The sequence below is a fragment of the Spermophilus citellus genome, assembly GCF_964194105.1.
Source record: "Spermophilus citellus genome assembly, chromosome: 7".
In the NCBI taxonomy this organism is placed as follows: Eukaryota; Metazoa; Chordata; class Mammalia; order Rodentia; family Sciuridae; genus Spermophilus; species Spermophilus citellus.
Genome location: NC_138188.1, coordinates 69861711 through 69884270, shown reverse-complemented (window position 1 = coordinate 69884270; position 22560 = coordinate 69861711). Strand labels below are relative to the sequence as shown.

Below are 22560 nucleotides of genomic sequence, written 5' to 3'. Positions count from 1 at the left end.
GAAACAAAAAAAAGTAAACTACACTTAATTTTACCAGCAAGATACCATTTTTTTCTGTTTTTCTTTTAAGTATTTTTAAAAACTATATACTTTTCATACTATTAAAGTGATATATAGTTGTTTTAAGAAATCTGGAAATAATAACATCCTAGAGAACATTTAAAACATCTTTAATTCAACAATCCAAAGACAAAGACAAATCCTATCTATAGTTGTTTCTTTCTTCTATTCATTTTTCTATACAAAAAATATGTAAATTATAACCTACTTTGTAGTATGCTATGAGTAAAATTTTCTGTGTGCTTCTTTCATTTATCAAACTACATATTCCATATAATATTTAGTATAATATTATACTTTCAAAACATTTAAGAGCTATATAATACTCTATCCTATTGCTTCATCATAATTTATTTAAAAGTTATTTCATTAAAGGAATTTAGGCTGTTTACAATTTTACACTTGCATAGACAATGAACATCATCATTTTGAAGATTTATCTTTGTTTTTTAATACATTTCAGATTTCCTTCTTTAGAAGATATTTCTAAGAATAGAAGTCTTCATTAGAGGTATCAGTTTTTTAAAAGGCCTTTGATATGCACTGTCAAACAATTTTCCCATAAGTTTGTACATATTTATGATTCATAAATTTATGAAGGTTCTTAATCATGCTCTAACTTTATGCTTCAAGAGTGTGGTAACATCAGCAAAATACAATCTAGTGAAGCAATTTTAATGCCTTTGCAATTTAATATTTTTATATTTAATTTAAATGCCATATATTGAAAGGCTTGAGAGATCCTGTCAAAATGTATTCACAATTGTTATTTCCTCTACTTTTCAGTTAAAAAAAAAAAAAAAAAAACCTGTGACTATCTTCTCCAATTTTATCAAAATGCCACTTGACTCAGAACTGTAGCTCCACATACAAATTAAAAAAAAAAAAAAAGAAATGATAATATCAGAAAGTGTAGGATTTAGGCTGGGGCCAAAGCTCAGTGGCAGCACACATACTTAGCATGCATGAGGCCATGAGTTCATTCCCTACCACAAATGAAAGAGGGAGGGGGGAATCAAAGAACAAAAAAGGAAAGAAAATATGGGATTTAGAATATTGGAACTCAAAAAGTAATACCCCAAAATATGACACTTCAGACTTCCTGCTTAAAGTACATGGGGAGCAGCAGATGCATGGGAGGGCTTTCTCTAAAGTCCCCTTATCAACCAAAAGACATTGGCAAAGATCTTGTCTAGCTAGACACAACACCCTGGGTTGGATCCCCAGCACTGGGGGAAAAAATCTCTTAGGGGAAATACATCACAACAACATTAGCAACCTACACTAAAGCCCAGAGGACTGTTGTTCTAGGCCATTGTATTTACTTTGGTCCCTGTTACAGTTTATATATTAGATGTCCCCCAAAAGCTCATGTGTGAGACAATACAAGAAAGTTTAGAGATGAAATGATTGGGTTATAACAGCCTTAACCTGATAAGTTTGTTAATTTCCTGATAGGAATTAACTGGGTGGTAACTGTAGGCAAGTAGGTTGTGGCTAGAAGAGATGGGTCATTGGGGACGTGCCTTTGGGGTATATATTTTGTTTTTGGAGAGTGGAAGTGTCTCTGTGTCTGCTTGCTGGGGCCATCTCCCCAGCTGTTTCCTCTGCCAGGCTCTTCCATCATGATGTTCTGCTTCATCTCAGACACAGAGCAATGAAGTTGGCCATCTACTGACTGAGACATCTGAAACTGTGAGCCCCCAAATAAACTTTTCCTCCTCTAATTGCTCTTGTCAGTCTTTGGGTCACATTGGTAATAAAATCTGCTAAATGGTCCCAGTGTTTCACCATAAAAATCATTCACTAACCTCTGAAAATGCCCACATACCCAACTTCCCAGGATGGCCAGAAATTTCCTCACAGGAGTTTGAGAAGTAAATCAGAGGGGAAAAAATCAAAATAATAATGATAACAATAACAACAGAAAATTACCAAACCATAGATTAGCTTGAAGAGACACACAAATATCTAGAAAAGAGATCATAAATTTTTATGAGAAAAGAGACACCATCAGAATGGCCTTTGACTTTTCAATGGAAATATTATAAGAATTATAAAGGCTTCAAAATTCTCAGAAGAAGCTGCCTATGTTCAACAAAACCATCAATCAAGCATCAGGGCAAAATAAAGATGTTTTAAGCCTGTAAGGAGTCAAAAAACTTTCCCAGGCTTTCTTTACAAAAAGTACTGGATGCAGGTGACATAAAATCCTAATACATAAAAGCAGAAAAGTTCCAGGGTGACAGTTATGTCTGGCCTAGAAACAACAGATGAAATTGGTGCCAGACAATGAAGAATTACAACAGGAATATCTCCAGGCCAAAAACAAAAACAAAATCATAGGATGGTTAATATAGCTAATAGATTACTGTATTAAATAGATAATTTAGAAAATTTATTAACAACCATTTAATAGTTTTGTTATATATGTTATAGGACATTTGGGAACAAATAGCAATAGATAAAATAGATATACAGAAAACAACAACCACCAACAAAACAAACAAACAAACAAAAAAACCTAGGAAAATATTAACTCCAAAATATTTTTTAAATGTGTAAGAAAGAATTTTTTTTTAATTGTTTAAATTTGTTCTAATTAGTTATACATGACAATAAAATGCATTTTGATACATCATACATAAATGCAGTGTAACTTCTCATTCTTCTGGTTGTAGAATCACACTGATCATGTAGTCAAATATGCACATTCTACTATCCTTCCTCCCCTCCATATCCCCTTCCCTCCCTTTGATCCCCTTTACCTAATCCAAGTTTTTTAAAATCACAATACATGTCTTGTTTCAAACAACAGTCATATAAATATTAAAAATATAAATACCATTAATTTCACAAACAACTGTGAAATCTTCGTAAGTAAAATACAAGAAACATACCTGGGACTGCTGAGTGTGACACCTTAAAAAATTAAATTTTCAACCAAGAAAACAATTCATCAGTGAATAATATAAACCCTTTCAAACAAGAAACAAGAAATAACTATAAAAGCACAGAACTGACAGCAGAAAAAAAAAAGAGCAGTTAAAAATGGTAATTATTAGGAGCAGAATTGGATTAGGGTGAGGAGAATAACAGAGATTTTAGAAGCCTGTTTCTTTTCATTCTTATTTTCACTTTAAAACTATATCTATATAATACTTCTGTAAAATAATTATTTTTTTTAAATATCTTAATAAATCCCATCCTAAAATTTTATTCTTTTATAAGTCAAAATGGGAGAGAGAAGGACAGAGAACAAAGGCAAGGGAAGTGACAGGAGGGGGAAGGAATGAAAGAAAGCAGAAGAAAAATAGGGAATAGTCTATAAAACATCTTAGAAAGCAGCTTTCTTAAAATGTTTTTAATTAAATGTAAAAGAGGTAATCAAAGTAATTTAACCTGATTGCTAATTACTGTCTCTGGAATGAGTTAATTGTTGTACTATATTTGTAAATAAGAAATAAGTATCAGTGAAATATAGCTTAATTACTTAGACTGTAGGTCTTCATTTACTCACCCTATCACCACTGTAATTCAGTCTACTTCATCTCGTGCATAATGTCCACAACTACTAAGCCAAGCATCCTGCCTCTACCCAGCTCAGGTTGATTTCTCAGAAAACCATGTAATCAAGATGGCACTCCCAGCTTAAGTATCTGCAACAGTCCATCCCCTGGGTTTAAAGGTACAGCCTGGCTTTGAAGACCCTGACTCTACCTACTTCTCACATCAGATAAATCTGAACAAATCCTTTATTCAAGTCATTAATGTCTTCTTCTTACACTGTCATTCTCCCTAACACAACCTAGAAAACAACCTCTATGGATCATGATGTTTGGTCATCACAGAAAGTTTTCTATTTTTCTCTTCAATCTCCCTAAATTCTTCCCATCTATAATAATCCAACTCAAGTGTATCACTATAAGATGTCTTCTATGAAAACTATACTGCATATGTTTAACCCTTTACTAAATTACTCACAAACAATATCTTCTCCTCATAGCACCTATTTAAACATGCTCCTATTCTCTAATTTTGTATTGTCTTTTCACTATTTTATTTTCTTACAATTGTGAACAGTTGTAGATAGCAGGAAACTTAATGAATTCCTCTATATTCATAGAGATTAAAATCATAAATGAATCTCCATTAATGCTTTCTGATTAACTGTTTTTTAAAAAATGTTTCATGAATACAATGCATTCTAGTGCACATGCCACAGACTCTGGAAATGTTGAATGATTGATTGATTAACCCACTTTAAATTTATTGAATAAACATATTATACTTATAAAGCTGTCAGATCCCTTTATTATAGCCTTCATGTTATTTAACCATCACTTTTCATCTTTCTGATATGAATCTTTGCTTTAGCACATATCAAGATAAGTTGTCTCACATTCCAATTTTCCAATTTAGAAGAAAATAAATCAGTACATAAAAATTCTTAAAAGACTATTTAGATATATGGGTAATAAAAACGTCCATACCAGAATTTGTCACTAAATTTTCTTCATAATTTATCTCTCACTTTATTACCAATTAAAATAAAATGGAATTTAAAATGTGGCATAACAAGTATTGAGAGAAAGGGGCTTCATAAAACATTTCTTTGAAATTCATGTTACATGAATTTTAATATTTCAGAAATAAATATTCAAACAGAGTTTTGAAATCAAGAAGAATACTATGATAAGAAAGAAATGTCAGAAAAGCTTTGGTTTTACTGGGTGCAAAACTTTGTTTCCAGTAGAACAAATATGTTCCCCAATCAGAAACTGTCATTCTAGTTTTGAGGGATGTTTTATTCTAATTCTCCCCTTCTGTCTCCATATGACAAAAGTTACATAGATGGGTTGTAGCTACTTAATCTATTTTAGAGAAATTAAAAATATCTCTCATTTAGAAAACTGGCATGTAAGGTCCCTTGTCTCCAGGCAACAAGTTGTCGGGAGTCACACTGTCTTTCTGGAAAGAAACTTTGTCCTAAAGCAAAAGAACTGTTTTTGTCTCAGTTCCTGGAAATTTACATAACTATATTAGGGAAAACAGAAGCAAAATTGAGTAAATTAACAGGAATAGAGTGGAGAAGATTTATGTCCCCTTGAAGAGACAATTAAAAACAAAGTTTTTTCTTTGTCAACAAGCCAGCTTCCATGTTGTATATAAAACACACAATTCTTCCTGCTAGTAGTGTACTTGACTACCGTAGCCTTCATAGAGCAGTCTTGTTTTGTCCCATTTGCTCTGCACATTTTTTAAACAATTACCTGTAGTAACTTAAAGAGAAAATTTGGCACAGAAAGTTTGTTAAAATGTACATTGAGTCTTCCTGCCAAGGAAATGCTATAGAACAGGTGCTGTCAGAGTCAGGGGGTGGAAGCAAAAGAAGGGAACTAACAGACAGTGTAAGCATAGGAAATGACCCCAAGCAAGGGAGTCTGTGCCTCCTACTGCTCCTACCACCTGGGCCCAGCCATCAGCCAGCCCTGACCAAAAGCCCAACTCACAGGTGTTTACAGATCCCTCTGGCAGGACTGGCCACATCCTCTGCATTTTTCCCCCCTTTTACTAGAAGACACTATTTTGTGAACTTGTGGTTAAATTTCCTAACCAAATGTTGAGGGAATTAGTGGGGATTTTCTAATTTGTTTGAACTCTTTTTTTTTCTTTTAAGTAAGTTAAATAATCGTTTTTGTCTTATATATTACAAATTCTTATTGAAAGGTGTCTTATCTGATGAGATACTGTAATTTCTGAATGGTTTATTTGGGCTCTTTTACATTAAGGAAATAATCGAAGCTTTATTTTAATCATTAAAAGTCCATATTTAGGGCTGGGGATGTGGCTCAAGCGGTAGTGCGCTCGCCTGGCATGCGTGCGGCCCGGGTTCGAGCCTCAGCACCACATACCAACAAAGATGTTGTGTCCACCGAGAATTAAAAAATAAATATTAAAAATTCTCTCTCTCTCCTCTTTCACTAAAAAAAAAAAAGTCCATATTTACTTTTAAAGACAAAGGGTCATGTTTTTGCTGAAAAAAAATGTGGAATTTTGAAAATGTTCCAAATGTCACTGTAATTTGAACTTTCTCATTTGTAAGTTATTTCACCTGGACCAGCTATTGACAAGAAATGCATTGCAGTTAATAGATCAGATGCCATGCGTTAGTTCAGACCAAGTATTGATTTTGGAAGGATAGGGACAAACTCCTACACCAAGTTTTCTTGGTAAAGTCCTCAGTGCTCACTGTGACTTTGCGTCATGGAACACTAGGTAATTGACACAACCTGGTTCTATTATTCTTATTTCTGCCTCCTTTTTTACTTTATATTACACTTTTAAAAACCTGGCAGTTCTAATCTGTATTTTAACTGATTGCAAGCCAAAAAATGCCCATTATTCCAAAACAACAGGCAACATGTCTTTCAGAACTGTCTCCTCTTCACTTGGCAAAACATTAAGATTACCCCTGTGAACAGCAGGGCAATGATCAGTTACTCTAAATTTAACAGATGCTTCTTGGCACCCTTGTTCATCTTTTCTTTATTGCTTGAATAGTCTATACATCTAGGTGTTTTGTTTTTAAGAGTTATTTGCCTTTGGAGAACAAAATATTTTAAGTGACCTTCCAAAACTATTGAGTTTATTGAAACTACCAGCTTATGACTCTTTATCCCTGTGCCACTAAAAAAAACCTGAGAGCTGATATGCTATTTTCAGCATTCCAGGAGAGAGTTCACAATCCTTCCAGAAATTAATGTGCATGCATACACACACACACACACACACACACACACACAAACACACATACACTCTAATGGTTTCAGGGAAAATCTGGCAGTAAGGTGGTCATAAAATAGAATATTTTAAAGAAATAAACCCAGAAAACTGTGTCAGAGAAAAGTCTCTAGAATGGAGAATTTTACATGGTCAGAAAGATAGGGTCCACACTGAGTTTAACTAAACTCAAAGTATTCACACTATGTAATAAAATAATTTTGTATTTCATGAATTATAGTACTATATTTTTAAAGGCTAGTCATTCAATTATTTTTTATAAAAGAAGTTAAATTTATCTGCTCAGCCTAATATCTTATCATATCCACTTAATGATCATTACCCTTTCATCTTTGTATAGAAGAAAGCTTTTGTTACTTATTTTTACTATGTATTTTTTACTATGTATTTCTAGAGTGAGTTAAATATAAAAATTAGATATACTGGTTATTTCTTCTTTTGCTAAAATTACCTCCAATTATTTTTTGTTTCCTCCAAACTCTTTTCACTTTAAGAGATCTTATTGACATATAATTATTTTTAAATTATTTTAATTGAATTTTTTATTCATTTTCTGTGGTAGAGATGCTCATTGTGAATCTAAAAGTAAAGAGGAGATGTGGAAAGGAACTTTGCCATTTGTGATACCTGATCAGAGATAGGAGAGTACAGGTCATATGTAGTCAACTTTGAGGGAAGTTTAACCATAAAACTCCATTTTATGGTTCCATGCTATAAATATTGAGAAGCTGCTATGTACAAAACACTGCAACTGCTCTTGGGAAACCAAGATGAATTAGACCACGTCCCTGCTCACACAGACCATATATCTAAGAAATAGATTCTATTTATATTGGTGTAAAGGAGGAAAAGTAGCTCAAATTTCCTATTTATCTATCATAAGCTGGAACCAAAAATTTCATCAGTCTGTCTTGAAGTCTTTCCAGTTTACCTCCCAATGTTCATGATAATATCTGAATTCCTATATATGGCTCATGAGGATGTGATTTTCCTTTCCTTACTTCTTCAGATAATGTTCATTAACATAACACTATACTTCAGATATCATGATCTACTTTATAAGCAAACTTTAATATTATTCTACCTTCCTGTCCCACATCATACCCAGCCTGAGCAGGGATCCCTAGACAGGATTAGGTGCCAAGCTCATTTCTCATATCCCATATTATCCATACTGTTTTACCCATCATGCTATGTCTTACATGCCTCTTTTCCTGACTGATTCCCACTAGACTAAAAAAATTTGAGATGGTTAATATTCTTCACAATTGCATCCTCAATATAAAATACCTAGCACTTAATAGTGCTCAATAAATATTTATTGAATGAATGAGTGAACTGCTTTCACTTCTGTTTTCCAAGAGAAGACAATATTGCTAATTAGTCTATTCCATGATCTTTCAAGTTAAAAGTAGTAAGCTAAATAAATCTCAAATGATAGCACAATCTATAACTAATTATATTGATTAAAATCTCTTAAGTATAATTATAGGAAGATTTAGTTTAATTTAATATTCATAATAAAAAACTGCTAGCAATTTCTAATTAGTTTTTTTCAAATCCATATTAACTTAGGATTCAAACACCACTGTGATGCATTTGCATAAACTAATTCATACAATTTCTTAGCAGAGTATATGGCTCAAAGTCTTCAATAATACTAGTATAATAGCTATAGTGCTAGTGTAATGGTTTACAATAATGGCAATGATGAATGTGTATCAATTAAATTGATACAAGCTATAAGAATTACATGTATTCAAGATGAATTTCCACACATATTAAGTTCTTTCAAAATATAGGAAAAGAGCCAAATGTCTTCTTTGCAAATAATACTGTTATTTGTATTATAAATTAAATATAATATCAAACTATTGTATTGGGGATAAGAATATAAAATACAATTGTATAATTTTCTGAAGCTTTTTAATGCATGGAATAATCCCCCTAAATGACCAAATATATAATCAAACAATTGACTATAAATGCTTTTGGCAAAAACAGCAGTTACAGAGAGTAAAAGGAAAAAAGATTTCATTTTCTGTAACTGTTCAAATATCTTTACAAATATTTATAAATGGTCACCAAAAGAGGACTTACCTGGGGTCACATGGAAAAGTCCCTACACCATCAAAAGTTATTTCCAATGTCCAGCTGGGAGATCTAAAATAGAGAATAACAAAGACAGTTTGTGACAAAGCTGACACACAGTATTCTGGAAGAAGTGAAATCAATTGTGACATTTTTCATTTATTTGTAAATGCCTCTTTGGCAGTACACTCACTCAAAACGACAGTTGCTTCTTGCAGAAAAAGGGAGGTGATGGTAAAATAGAGGAATCCTGACAGATGCTTTAATGAGATTCTGCATTAGGGCTATTCTAACACTGTCACCCAACAAGGAGCTTGCCCTTCATTTTCAATATCATAATTCAGTAATTTAGAAAATGTTATCTCTATAAAAACTAAGCCAGCCAGTTCTTAATAGCCACCACTAGTTTATTTCCCAATATCTTTCAATTGAAGAAAACATCCTAAAGCAAGTACCTAAATGACTGTCAGCTACACAGACTAATTACCTCTTCTCATTAAAAGACTACTCTTTATTAAAAAGAGTAATATGGAGTGTGACTGAACAACTGAATACACACTCTCCAGTAATGCAATATTTTCTTAGAGGTATCTTTAACGCCATACTTTCCGCAAAGGACAGATCATCCAGACAGAAAATCAACAAAGGAACAAAGGAGTTAAAATACCTCTTATACCCAATAGACCCAGCAGACATCTACAGAACTTTCCACCCAAAAGCTGCTGAAAATAATTTTTTTCTCATTAGCATATGGAAAGTTTCTAGGATAGATCGTATGAGAGGCCACAAAAATGTCTCAACAAATTTTAAGAAGCTGAACTCATATTTGGTATACATTTTAACCACAATTAAATATAACTAGGTATCAATAACAAGAAAAATTGTGGAAGCTATACAAATGCATGGACATTAAACAACTTACTTTTGAAGAAACAATGAAGGAATCAACAAAGAAAAAAAGCCTTAAAATTTCTTGAAACAAATGGAAGTGGAAACACAGAATACCAAAATCCATGGGCTAAAATAAGAATAGTATTAAGAGGGAAGTTTATAGCAATTGTTGGCCCTAGTAAAACGGTAGAAAGATCTCAAACAACCTATCACCACATCTCCAGGAACTAAGAGAAAATAAAAGTAAAACAACATTGGTAGAAAGAAATGAATAAAAAAGATCAGAACAGAAATAAAAGAAACAGAGACTAAAGAAACAATACCAAAGATTAATGAATCAAAAGGAACAAGATTAGAATGTTGAAAAACTATCTTCACTCCTATGTTTGTTGCAGCATATTCACAATCACCAAGAAATGGAAACAACCAAAGTGTTCATCAGCTAAAGAATATACAAAGAAAATGTGCTAGTAAATATGAAGGAACACTATTCAGCCCCCAAAACAAAACAAAACAAAACAAAAAAATGTGAAATTCTGTCATTTGCAACAACATGGACTAAACAGGAGATCATTATGTTAAGTGAAATAAACCAGGCACAGGAAGACAAAAAAAGCATCATATAGTCTCACTCATATAAAAATCTAAAAATGTTGATTCCCTAAAAGTTGAAAACATAACAGTGGCTGGAGAGAGTAAAGGAGGGGAGAGGGTGGGAAGGTATTGATCAATGAGTCCTGAGTTACAGTTGGGAACAAGAAGTTCTGGTGTGCTAATTCACAGCATTGTGGCTAGAGTTATCAATAGTATACTGTACATTTTAAAAAACTAGAAGGAAGGATTTTTCACCATAAAGAAATGACAAAGGAGATGGAGACTAATTTAAACAATATACAATGTATACATGTATTGAAATATTAAATATTTAATATTAAATATTAAATATTACTCCAGTAATATTTTTTGTTTACACATAAGATAAAATTAAATTTATAACAATTTTAAATAGCATCTTGACCAAATACAAGAACAAAAGTATCAACAGCAGTAGAATAAAGAAACTCTGTCTTTAGTTCTATCTCATCCAATAATGGATTTTGTAATTGAGTTCTCTTATCACAAAAATGAGATTAGCATTTCTTCCTTAGTAAGTAGAGCTATTAAAGCTGTTTTGATTCTTAAAATACCTGAGTATCTTATATTCTCATAATATTTCCAATAAATATGGCAATAAGCACAATTTTATTTTCATAGATTACTTGTGGTCTAAGATGGAGTGTTGGTAATTTTGCTCTACTAGTCAATTGGCTAATTTTCAAAAATTGTTCAGTAGAGCTCATAAACAAAACTGCTTGAGAAGCTCAACGTGTGCAAACTCACAAAGGTCCCCAATGCCTTATGCTATCTTCAGTTTACCTACAGCAGTAATTCTCAAACTTACCTATACATTAAAATTACAAAGAACAATTTTATAAATCTAACTGCAGACCAATCAAATCAATACATATTTTTAAGAGCACCCCAGGTGATTCTCATATACATGTAGGGTTGAGAATTATTGACCTAGAGTCTGATTCTATTTCCAATAAACAGCTTCACACTGAAATAATTTGTCTTTGCTTGGCAGAGTCCTACTTCATCCTCAAATCTTTTTTCTTTTTCTTTTTTTATTTCTTTCTTTTTTTTTTTTTTTTTTTTTTTTTTTTTAACCAAGCAACTCTGAAGAGGAGGACCACATGCACAGATTCAGGACAATCCTGATTAGCTCAGCCAATCAGTGGTATCATTTTCTCTGCCAGGAATTGATTTAGGGGTATATATGTTAACTGCATCTAGCCAGTGATTTTCTGGGGGTTTCTTACCAAAGTTCCCTACCTTCTAACAAAACCTTTTTGCTCTTGCTGTTGTGTACGAATGTAATGTGTGGAACTACTCTAGCCACCTTGTGAGTATGGATGAAGTTGGTCTGAGGACAAAACTAACACTGAGGATTCAAAGGAAAAAGACAGAAACAATGGACTCTGCAACAAGGCAACAATGTTATACAGTTACCAAATTAGTGTATCCCACTTCTGGAATTCACACACTACAAAGCACTTTGAAGTTGGAGAGCATCCCAAACACTAAGCCAGAAAAAAAAAAGTAACATATCTCCAATAGATTTTGCTACAGGACTTTAAAAATAAAAAGACTCTACACATACACTCATACACAAAAGGACTATATCCCAATCCTATGTTAAGTCAAATATTTCTTTTTTGTTTACACTTTGAAATATTAAAGTATTATGCAAACTGATAAAAAATTGTTCACTTTTTACTACAAACTGAATATTATCTTTTATTTAATTGATACTATTTTTTACTAAGAATATTGTATATATACAATATAAAAAGTTTAGTAGTATTTTCAGTCCTATATTTTTTTCAGAAGTACTACTTTGTTCTAATATATGTATGTGTGTGTGTGTGTGTGTGTGTGTGTATACACACACAATGTACATTAAAATATTTTCTATGGCATACAGAAATACACCCATTTGATTTATGAAATTTTTACCATACATATAGTTTGGTTGGTTTTGTTTCTGTATCAGAGATTGAATCCAGAGGCTCTCAACCACTGAGTGACATCCTCAGCCCTTTTTATTTTTTGAGACAGTCTCACTAAGTTGCTCAGGGGTGGCTTTGAACCTGCCATCCTCCTGCCTCAGCCTCCTGAAACACTGAGATTACAGATATGCACCATTGTTCCCAGCAAATATGGAATTTTAAAGTGAAGAGAAATGAGTTTTAAAAAATATTTTATCACAACAATCTCATGACTTCATAATAATCTTGTTTCTAATTGATTCTGTGCATAGCTTGCATTTCTTTAAGTAGTATGTTTTATTCTCACATGTCTAGATTACAATTTTGTTTCTGAAATGTATTCTTTTCTTTAAGCAATAATTTCTTGGATCAGACAACACTGAGGATACTTTGAAATGATGCTTTATTATAAACCACACAGTTGGGATGAGATTAACTGGAATTTATTCTAAGATCTACCATGAAGTTTTAAAATGGTATATACACGGTACTCACCATGTTCTAATTTGATACTATAAATCTGTTTACTTCCAAACTCTGGGTTCCTTTGTGTTACTTATACCTCTCTCTACATCCTCTGTGATTCCTATATTATTTATTTAATAATATAAAAAAATTACCAATATTTTCATGGAGAAAGAGGAGATTAAACTACCTTTGGTGGATGGGATTCTTTTTATAGAGCAGAGGACAACATGCATTAGGAATAGTAGAATGTACAAGTAAATAGAAATGATCAAACAGGGAAAAATAGAAATTGTGAGGGAATAGTGAGAGGTCTCCATGGTATAATGCTTTCTCCCACAACCCATTAAATTTTCAATTAATTGATAAATTTATAACTGTCATGAAATGTTTAATGTGACAAGTTTCTTGCAAAAGACAAATGGGGAATACAGTTTGGTATAGGACCAACTGAGGGTGGAAAGATTAAAACTAAGGAGGTACAGTGAAGAAGAAAAACAGTGTTGGGAAAAAAGAAGGGCTGAAATTCTAATTTTTGTGTGTGTGGCGGGGGGACTGGGAATTAAACCCAGGAATGCTTAACCACTGAGCCTGTCCCCAACCCTTTTTTATGTTTTATTTTAAGACTGGATCTTGCCAAGTTGCTGAGGCTAGCTTTGAACTTGCAGTTCTCCTGCCTCAGCCTCCTGATTGGGCTAGGATTACAGGTATGCACCATCATGCCATGCTAAAGTTGTAATTGAGATTGTAACTGAACCTTGGATAGGTCAGGATGAGATATGGGGGAGGGGGAGGGGGGTTGAGTCAAGTGAATTTTCACACAGTATAATTTTAGAAACCTTGGTGTACATTTCTGTCTCCCTTACTATTCTATAAGCACCCAAGAATAGTGTTGCATCATTTACTCTTTGAATTATATCAGAATTCAATAAATGATTGAATTTGAGTAGAAGAGACTTTTTAAAAATTAGTCAAGCTCTATGACCCATTTCCTTTTCTATTCAAGTATTTATAAAACTTCTCAGTAATGATAAGGACTTCTAAGAGCTTGAAATCTCATGAGCTGAGTTTGGTTTGGAATCATCTCTGTTTTTGGATCACTTTCTTCTATGCAGAGGTTCTAGGGTCAGCATCCTACTTCTCAACTTCTATTCATTAACACTGTTTTGGCAAAGATTACTAATTAATAAGACTAAGAGAGGTTCTATAAATTGGAAATATTCCAGTATATTTTCTTGACCTCACCTGGAGCTCTGAGCTCCTTTCTGGTATTCTTCCCACTCTTAAAAAAAAAAGGAACTATTATGACATAGAAATAGATCTCCATGCTTTAAAATTTATAAGTGTTCATTTCTGACTTCAATCCTCTTCATCCAAGGACAGGGACCTTACATTATATCTACATACACCCTTACCCAAGGCTGAAGAGGACTTTCACAAAGTAGAAACATAATAAATGTTTGGTGCATTGAACTAAATTATAAATGAAGTACCTACAGCTTGTTCTGTTTCTATTATACTAAAACTACCCTTATAATGATTTCATCTACTTTTTGGAGCTTTAAAGTATCCATTAGAGTCAGATACTTTATATCAGAGAATAGAATGAAAACTGATTTTTAGAGTTCTAGGAATTTTTAAGAAGAATTTAATATTTGAAATGTATTTCTAAAGGTAAGTCTTTATTTCTTGCGAATCCCATGTCATTCATAGAAATATATGAAAAGTCTTAAGAACCATCACCATTTCAATTGTAAACATTAAGGAATATTGCATTCCAGTATAGATAGGTAATTTGGAAGCCCAGAAGAGCAATAATGATTAACAACACACTCTAGAGGGAGTATAAATTTTAATGGCGTAACTCATAAAATCCATGTTTCAAAGGTTACAAAACAGAATAAAATTTACCAAAAAGCAAATAAATCATTTTACTTTGTGGTTTCTTTCTTCATCTCTGATTTTTAAATAATCAACATCATCCCCCAACGCAAATTAACTATATTTACCTTCAAATAAAGTACAGGAATTTCTGAATTGATTAAAAAGGACTAATTCTCAATTAATTCTCTTCCTGGTAAGTTCTGCCCTCAGTGTTTATTCAAATTTACTTTTAGGAAGATAAAGCAGGATTTAGGGAGGTAGCCTTTACAAGAATTTTATTTGCTGATGATAAGGATTTTATTTGCTGATGATAGTGATGCATAATGCCTCTTGAAAGATGATGAGTGAAAAGGTAATCCCAACATCACTCTAGCATTGATGGAAACTATTTAAGTGCTGGTCTCAATTTCAAACTCTGAACCAATAACAAAGAGAATGGAGAAAAAAAAGAAAAAATATAAAGAAAAAATGCAGAAAGCCATGAAAATGATAGAATAACAACTAAAAAGACTAGAATTTTAGAACTAAATGAGCAAACATGAAAGAAAATGTAATGAACATTGGGAAAGAATACTAAGGATAAACAAACATCATTCATATAAACACAGGGCCAAATAATCTCAAACATCAATAAACAAGTTTTTTTTTAATAACAGTAGCTAGATGATGTTTTTGATAACGTATTTGTTTAATGCTTGGTAATAACCTCAAATTGTGTTCTTTAGGTCACATGAACTATGAAAGTCAACGTGCCTTACCTCAATAAATTACTTAAACAAATTTAGTCAGTTTCACAAAATAACTAATCATACAAAAGTTGAGCAGTTGTCTGGTTTCAAAGTTTAACTTGGTTTCATATTTTATAGTTTATATGCCTACAATGCCAGGAATACTGTGGAAACCCATAATCTGAGAGAACAGAAAAAAGTTAACATGCATGAAAGAGTAAACAGGCTTTGATCAGTACTATTGATGCTGTTTATAAAATTTAGAGGGGAGAAGGAAATCTTTCCTACAGAGAAAATATAAAACATCAATTTGAAGTAACCTCTCATGTGTGAATTTCGATTTGTCTATTCAGTGATTGGCAAACTTTTCTGAAAAGGCTTAGAGAATAAATGTTTTTGGTTTCTTGAACCATATGGTCTTTGTTGTAACTATTCAGATTTACCACTGTAATGTGAAGACAATATTAAATAAATGAGCAGGGCTGTGTTCCAATAAAACTTAAAAAAAAAGTGATGGGCCAGATTTGACCTGGGGGCCATAATTTGCCAAATCTTGGTCTAGATCTTCAATTTGAGAAATGATACATCATATTTTCAATATGAAATAGGAAGAAACAACTCAAGCCATGTATGATTTTTGTAACTATATCCTGAAATCTCAGATATTTCAATATTACATTTCAATATAATTTCAAACAAATGTGATACATGTTTGTACTGCCAGTTGTTTCATATTCATATAAATTCTTCATTCCATTAGTTAGATTGTTTAGAATCTGCCAACTAGGCAAAGCTTTTCTTATCTTTTGTAATATATCACAAAACATTAAAAATCATGAACAGAATATGTTAGTAATTGCTGTGTCTCTCAGTTATTTCAGCAATAAACCACCTATAGAACTTTCAGTGTTATAAGATGTAATTTTAAGCATTAGTGAGCAATTTTTAAAAATTAACTTAGTAAGACCAACTTCTTTTAGTCATGACTAATAATATTAGTATATAATGATTTATATACCTGGAAATATGTCAAGCGTTATACATCTATTTAGCTATTTAATAGTCAAAGCAATTGTATATAATGTCGGTATTATTGTTATAGTTACGATACTCTAATGAGAAAACTAGGTCACAGAGAGATTATACAGCATGTCGAAAGACATACAGCTAGTTAGTAGCAGAGCCAGAAATTAAAAGTTGGTGTTGTAGGCTTCAGATGCTAATGAGACCAAAGCCACGATTCAGTATTTGCATGGGCATGATTGTGTACTGGTAGTCTGTGCCCTATACTATGCCTGGAAACCATCATTGCTAGAAAAGATTATGGTGAAAGAAGAACTGGAAGTCAATGCAGTCATACAACTAGTGGGCGTTAAGGGAGGGAAAAGCTCCTGAAAACCTTATACTTAAGGATCCAAAAGTCATCCATTCAACAAATGCTACAGTAAGCACTCCTTACAGACATGGCAATTACACTGATTTTAGGCTCTGGAATCTGATCAATCTATGTTTAAATCCTAGCTCCACTATCTAGTAGTTTTAAGACTACTAAAAATTATTGACACTCAGATACCTCTTGTATAAAATTAGAATAACAATCCATATCCCAGGGTTATTATCAGGTGAGCTATGAGGGCTTGGAACATCATGGATGTCCCCAACATGGCAGCTGCTATTATTATTTGGAGTTTTATCTGTTATTAATTATAGAAGTGACAAATATTGACCATGTTAACAAGTCAAAAGATAACAGCCATCTGATTAAAAAGATATAAATTTATCCAATCATCTGAAGGACTTTTCTATTTGATTTGAGGCTTCTCAAAAATTACTGATTGTCTACCATGTTCTAGAAAACTCATTTGAAAACAAAGAGTGATGATTAATCATAAAGACAAACTCTACAGGTGATGGACTAAATTTCTCACTTTCATTTGAAATCATCATATGTGCATAACTATTAAGGCATTATTTTTTTCTTCATAACTCTGTATATAAAGTATGTTCACACCAAATTATGCCATTATACATGAGCTCTCTCTTTTTGCATTACAACTCTTCATACACCTTTATACCACAATTTATCATATCTCTGTTTGTAAATAGGTATGTTGACACCAAATTCACATCTTCATACATGTATTTTGTATAATAATGACCATCTCCTTCCACCATCCATTGTTGAATGGATGACTTTTGGATCCTTAAGTGTTAAGTTTTTCAGGAGCTTAAACCCCACTAGTTGTGGTACATGTCTGCATTCACTTCCAGTTCTTCTTTCACCATACTCTTTTTAGTAATGACGTTTTCCAGGCATAGTATAGGGCACAGACTACCAGTACTCCCTTTCCCTCCCACCCCTATTCCCTCTCTAGAGGTAATCTTCCCATCTGCTTACTTCCAATTTAAAGCAACTTCCTTCATCCATTTCCTGCAGTGTTTCATATAAATATTATCATTTTATAATTTTCTGTGTGTGACTTAATACACCAAAGTTAGAACTGTATTATTGAATGGCATCTTACATTAGTTATTAAATGACAATCATATTTTAATGTAACTAAATCATACTTCAATACAATTTTTAACATGATATTAATAAGTGGACAAACTTTCAAGGAGCTTTTGTTAATTAAAGAGCAAAGATAGAGACATATATATAGGTCAAAAAATAAGAAATAAAGAAACCAACCATAATCATAGAATTCTTTTAATTTTTAAAAATTTTTGTTAAGCAAGAAAATGAGGTACATATCATAGTTACTCTATACATTCACAATCTGAATTTAAAAACAAGTAAAAAGCAAAATGTTATACAACCATTAGATTATGATAAATAATAAACGTAATAAAATAAAAATAATAAAACATAATTATGATGCAATAATTAAAAGATAGCAATGATCTGGCTAGCAGTTTAAGAGTAGAAAAGTCATAAGTAAGGAAAAAGATATTCCAACAGATGAAATAAATAAACCCTATAAGCCTCAGGTGGGTTAAAGTTAATGCACTTCATTCCAGTAGGCAGCACAATCCCACGAGACAGGCTTTGTATTTCATTTGTTTTCAATCATCCAGCCAACACTAAGCAGTTAGTCTTCATGTCACCCCATTGTTGTCCTGTATATTCTGTATACAAATTTAAACCAACTTACTATATATCTTTGTTAGAGGAAAGCTTAAACAAAGTATATTTGTATAAGAGACATAGACAAAAATTTCAGAATATTTCATTTGTCAACTAACATTGAACTCTGCTTTTAATGAGGTCATTTTATGTAAATTAAGCCAAAATTACACTGAAATGATTAAAAAAGGAATGTGTATATAAAAAGCTGTATTTATTAAATAGAATAAGAACTAATGTATACAAATGAGTCTAAATTGATTCAAATATACTATTATTTTATAAGTATTTTAAATAAAACAAATGAGAGTTTGTTAAACAGCAGTCTCATCAAATGACAAGGTTAGCTGTCTCCAAGTTAAAGGTCAGTGTGATATGACTATCAAAATAAATTGTCTTAGTCTGTTTAGGCTGCTGTAACAAAATACCATAGATTACATTGTTTATAAACAACAGAAGTTTATTTCTCACAGTGTTGGAGGCTCGGAAGTCCATGAGCAAGATGGCAGCAAATTTGGTTTCTGATGAGGGCTCACTTCTCGTTCATAGGAGGTGCTTTCTCACTGTGTCTTCACATAGTAAGAGTGAAGGATCTCTTTGGGGGCGGGGGTATTTTTCACAAGGAAACTAATCCCATTCATGAGGGCTTCCTCTCTAATGACCTAATCAACTCCTAGAGCATTCATTTCCTCACACCATCACCTTGGGGGCTAGAGTTTAAACTTATTAATTTTGGGTGTTGTAAAATATTCAATATGTTGTACCAGCTAATTCAATTTTTGAGTTGAATAAAGCAGGGGATACAAGATATATATACCTCTCCACTCTGGGTGACATATAGAGTACTATTGGAACATGACCTTTTTTGAAAGAGAAGTTGAAAATAGGAGGGTAAGAGAAGGTCAACAGAAGAAAAGAAAATTTTTTTCAAAAATTCCTTCATTGACTCACTTCAACAACTTTGCTGAGTGTTAACTTTGATCTTAATGTTTAAGCTTTTGCATTGTCTTGTGTTTCAAAGACCTAACAGAAAAAGATTTGTGTTGAAAATGCTATCCCTGCATTTAAGAATATACAATCTGTATATTGAGCACAATCACCAAATGTTGATTTGAACAATGATTATTTCTTCCAATAAAAAATCTTTTTGATAGTTTTTTTTATTTTTTTTGATGTGTATGTGTTATAGGTGGTGGGTGAGAAACAGAGATGAATAGACAAAAGGATATATTGCTGTCTTAAAGAAATAATGATATACTTTCATAAGGTAGAGAGATTTTTCCATTCTGGGTAACTCAAAACACTGAGCCTTTGCCTTGGAAAAAAAAGAAAAAGAAAAAACCCACAAAATACAAAGAGATTTATGGTCTGTGAACAGATACCTTTGCTTTTTTAAAAAGTAAGTGGAGTCTGGGGATATAGTTCAGTAACAGTGTGTGCCTAGCATTCTTGAGGTTCTAGGTTCAAACCTCAGCATCCCTACCTACCCTTCAACACCACCAAAAAAAAAAAACAAACAAAAAACATTGAAAAGACTTCTCATCTTTAAAAAAGTAACTATGATATGTGCTCGATGAAATTATAATAGATTTTAAATGTTAATAGTCTACTTACTGTCTTCTTCATATATCAAAGTGACCCAGAACAAACAGGAGAAGAGGCCTGCCCTGGAGGATAATGTTTATAAAGGCCCATAAACAAGAAAATCCAACTGTTGATGGAATTCATCTGGCTAAAGCATGGAGTATGAAAATGAATACCAAGATTTGTAGTTTAACCTGTAACAAAAGTCTAGATAACAAGGGAACTTAAAGAGCCTGTTAAGGTGATTAGATTTTATTTTGTGATTAATGGAGAAACCTTGAAAGATCTGAAGAAGAACTGTGTTTACTTCATATTTAACTCATTCCTCTGTCTGACATTTGAAGAAAGAATTTGGAAAAATCACAAGCAAAGAGGCCAGTTAGAAATCGGTAACATTCATTTGATAAAAGATGTATTTAAAAAGCTGAAAAACAAAAAAGAAAAATGTATGTAAAAATTGTTTTGTATTAAAAAGTATTGCTTAACTCTTACTACATGGAAAATTTTATTTTATGACAAACATTTAAATGAAAGATTCTAAAGCCTTTTGCTCAGAGGTAGCTGATATGCCAGTATAGGTTCATAAATTATTTATAACAAAAATTATTTGCCAAAAGAACTAAACAGACTCTTCTCAAAAGAAGAAATACAAATGGCCAACAAATATATGAAAAAAAAAATACTCAACATCTCTAGCAATTAGGGAAATGTGAATCAAAACTAAACTGAGATTTCATCTTACTCCAGTAATAATGGCAATTATCAAGAATACAATTAATGTGTTGATGAGGATGTGGGAGAAAAAGTACATTCATACATTGCAAATTAGTGCAATCACTCTGGAAAGCAGTAGGGAGATTTCTCAAAAAACTAGGAATGGAACCACCATATGACCCAGTTCTCCCACTCTCTGGTGTATATCTAAAAATTTAAAATTAACATATGATAGGGATGCAGCCACATCAAAATTTATAGCAGCACAATTCACAACAGTCAAGCTTTGGCACTAATCTAGGAGCCCCTCAACAGATGAATTGATAAAGAAAATGTGGTACATATACACTGAGCCATAAAAACAAATGAAATTATGGCATTTGCTGGTAAATGGATGGAATTAGAAACTATCATGCTAAGTGAAATAAGCCCTATACTGAAAGTCAAAGGTTCAATGTTTTCTCTGATGTGTAGAAGTTAGCCCAAGATAAAGAAAAAGGAAAAGAAAAGCAGAAGATTACATCAAAATAAAGATCATTGGAGCAGAGGAAGTGGCTAGAGGAGGAGGGAGAAGGCATAGGATAAGGGAAGGACAATGGAATGAATGAATCAGACCTAAGTTTTTTTATGTACATAAATGAATATACTACAATGTATCTCACCATTATGTGTATCCACAAGGCATTAAAAAAAATGTAAATGAATAGCAGAAAGAGCAAAGGAGTGGAGGAAAGGGAACAGGGGAAGGGAGGGAGAGGGGAAATACTAGGAATTGAATAGAGCAAATTATATTTAAGCTTTTGTGATTATATCAAAATGAAATATAGCATTATATATAACTAAAAGAACCAATTAAAAATAAAAAAAATAAAATAAATATTTGCCAAACTTTAAAAATCAAGAAAATAAACCCATCCTGATATCAAACTTCTTTAGATAACTATAATATTTGGATTTCAAACTTCACAAAATTAGCAAATACAAAATCAGCTATTCATTAACTACCTACCCCATGTAGATTTTCTTCAGATATATTTTTTAATTAATCAAGGAACAGTATAACACCCAAGGAAAAACAGAAGCACTTGCCATTTTTTATTAGCTTGCTAGAAAAGCATCTTAATATATTCATCAACACTATTCTAACTTAAATCTAACAGGCAGTGGGCTGGAGGTGTTCTCAGTATTGATTACTTGCCTAGCATGCAAGAAGTTCTGGGTTTGATCTCTACCTCTGAAAAAGCAAAATAAAATAAACTTAATATGCAAGTATAATTTCACAAAATATGAAAAGGATGAATAATTAGTTAGGATGATTTTTTAGAAAATGTCATTTAAAAATGAAAATACATAACACTTTATTTAGGCAAAAGAAGATTTCTTTGGCACAATCAGTTGTTTCTTTTGCAGCATTATTAATAATCAGAAGATAGTAAGTAAAAAGCAATAACCAAAACAAGCAAAATACTATCACTGCATCACGAAACTCAGAGTATTAAACTTAGTTCACTTTCTCTAAAAAGAATATAGAGAAATCAAATAAAATGCAATCTTCTTTCACATCATAATCTACACTGAAAATGTTTTATTACATGAAAATAACATTCAATTAAAATTAATT

General features: G+C 32.2%; 1 long non-coding RNA gene across 1 annotated transcript in view; it reads right to left on the bottom strand.

Moving 5' to 3' along the window:
- The window catches only part of LOC308653620, a 169589-nt gene that overhangs the window by 49784 nt on the left and 97245 nt on the right, over positions 1 to 22560 (bottom strand). Inside the window, exon 2 of the long non-coding RNA XR_014023079.1 lies at positions 8965 to 9027. This is a non-coding gene — a long non-coding RNA (uncharacterized lncRNA). The remainder of the gene's footprint in view (positions 1 to 8964; positions 9028 to 22560) is intronic.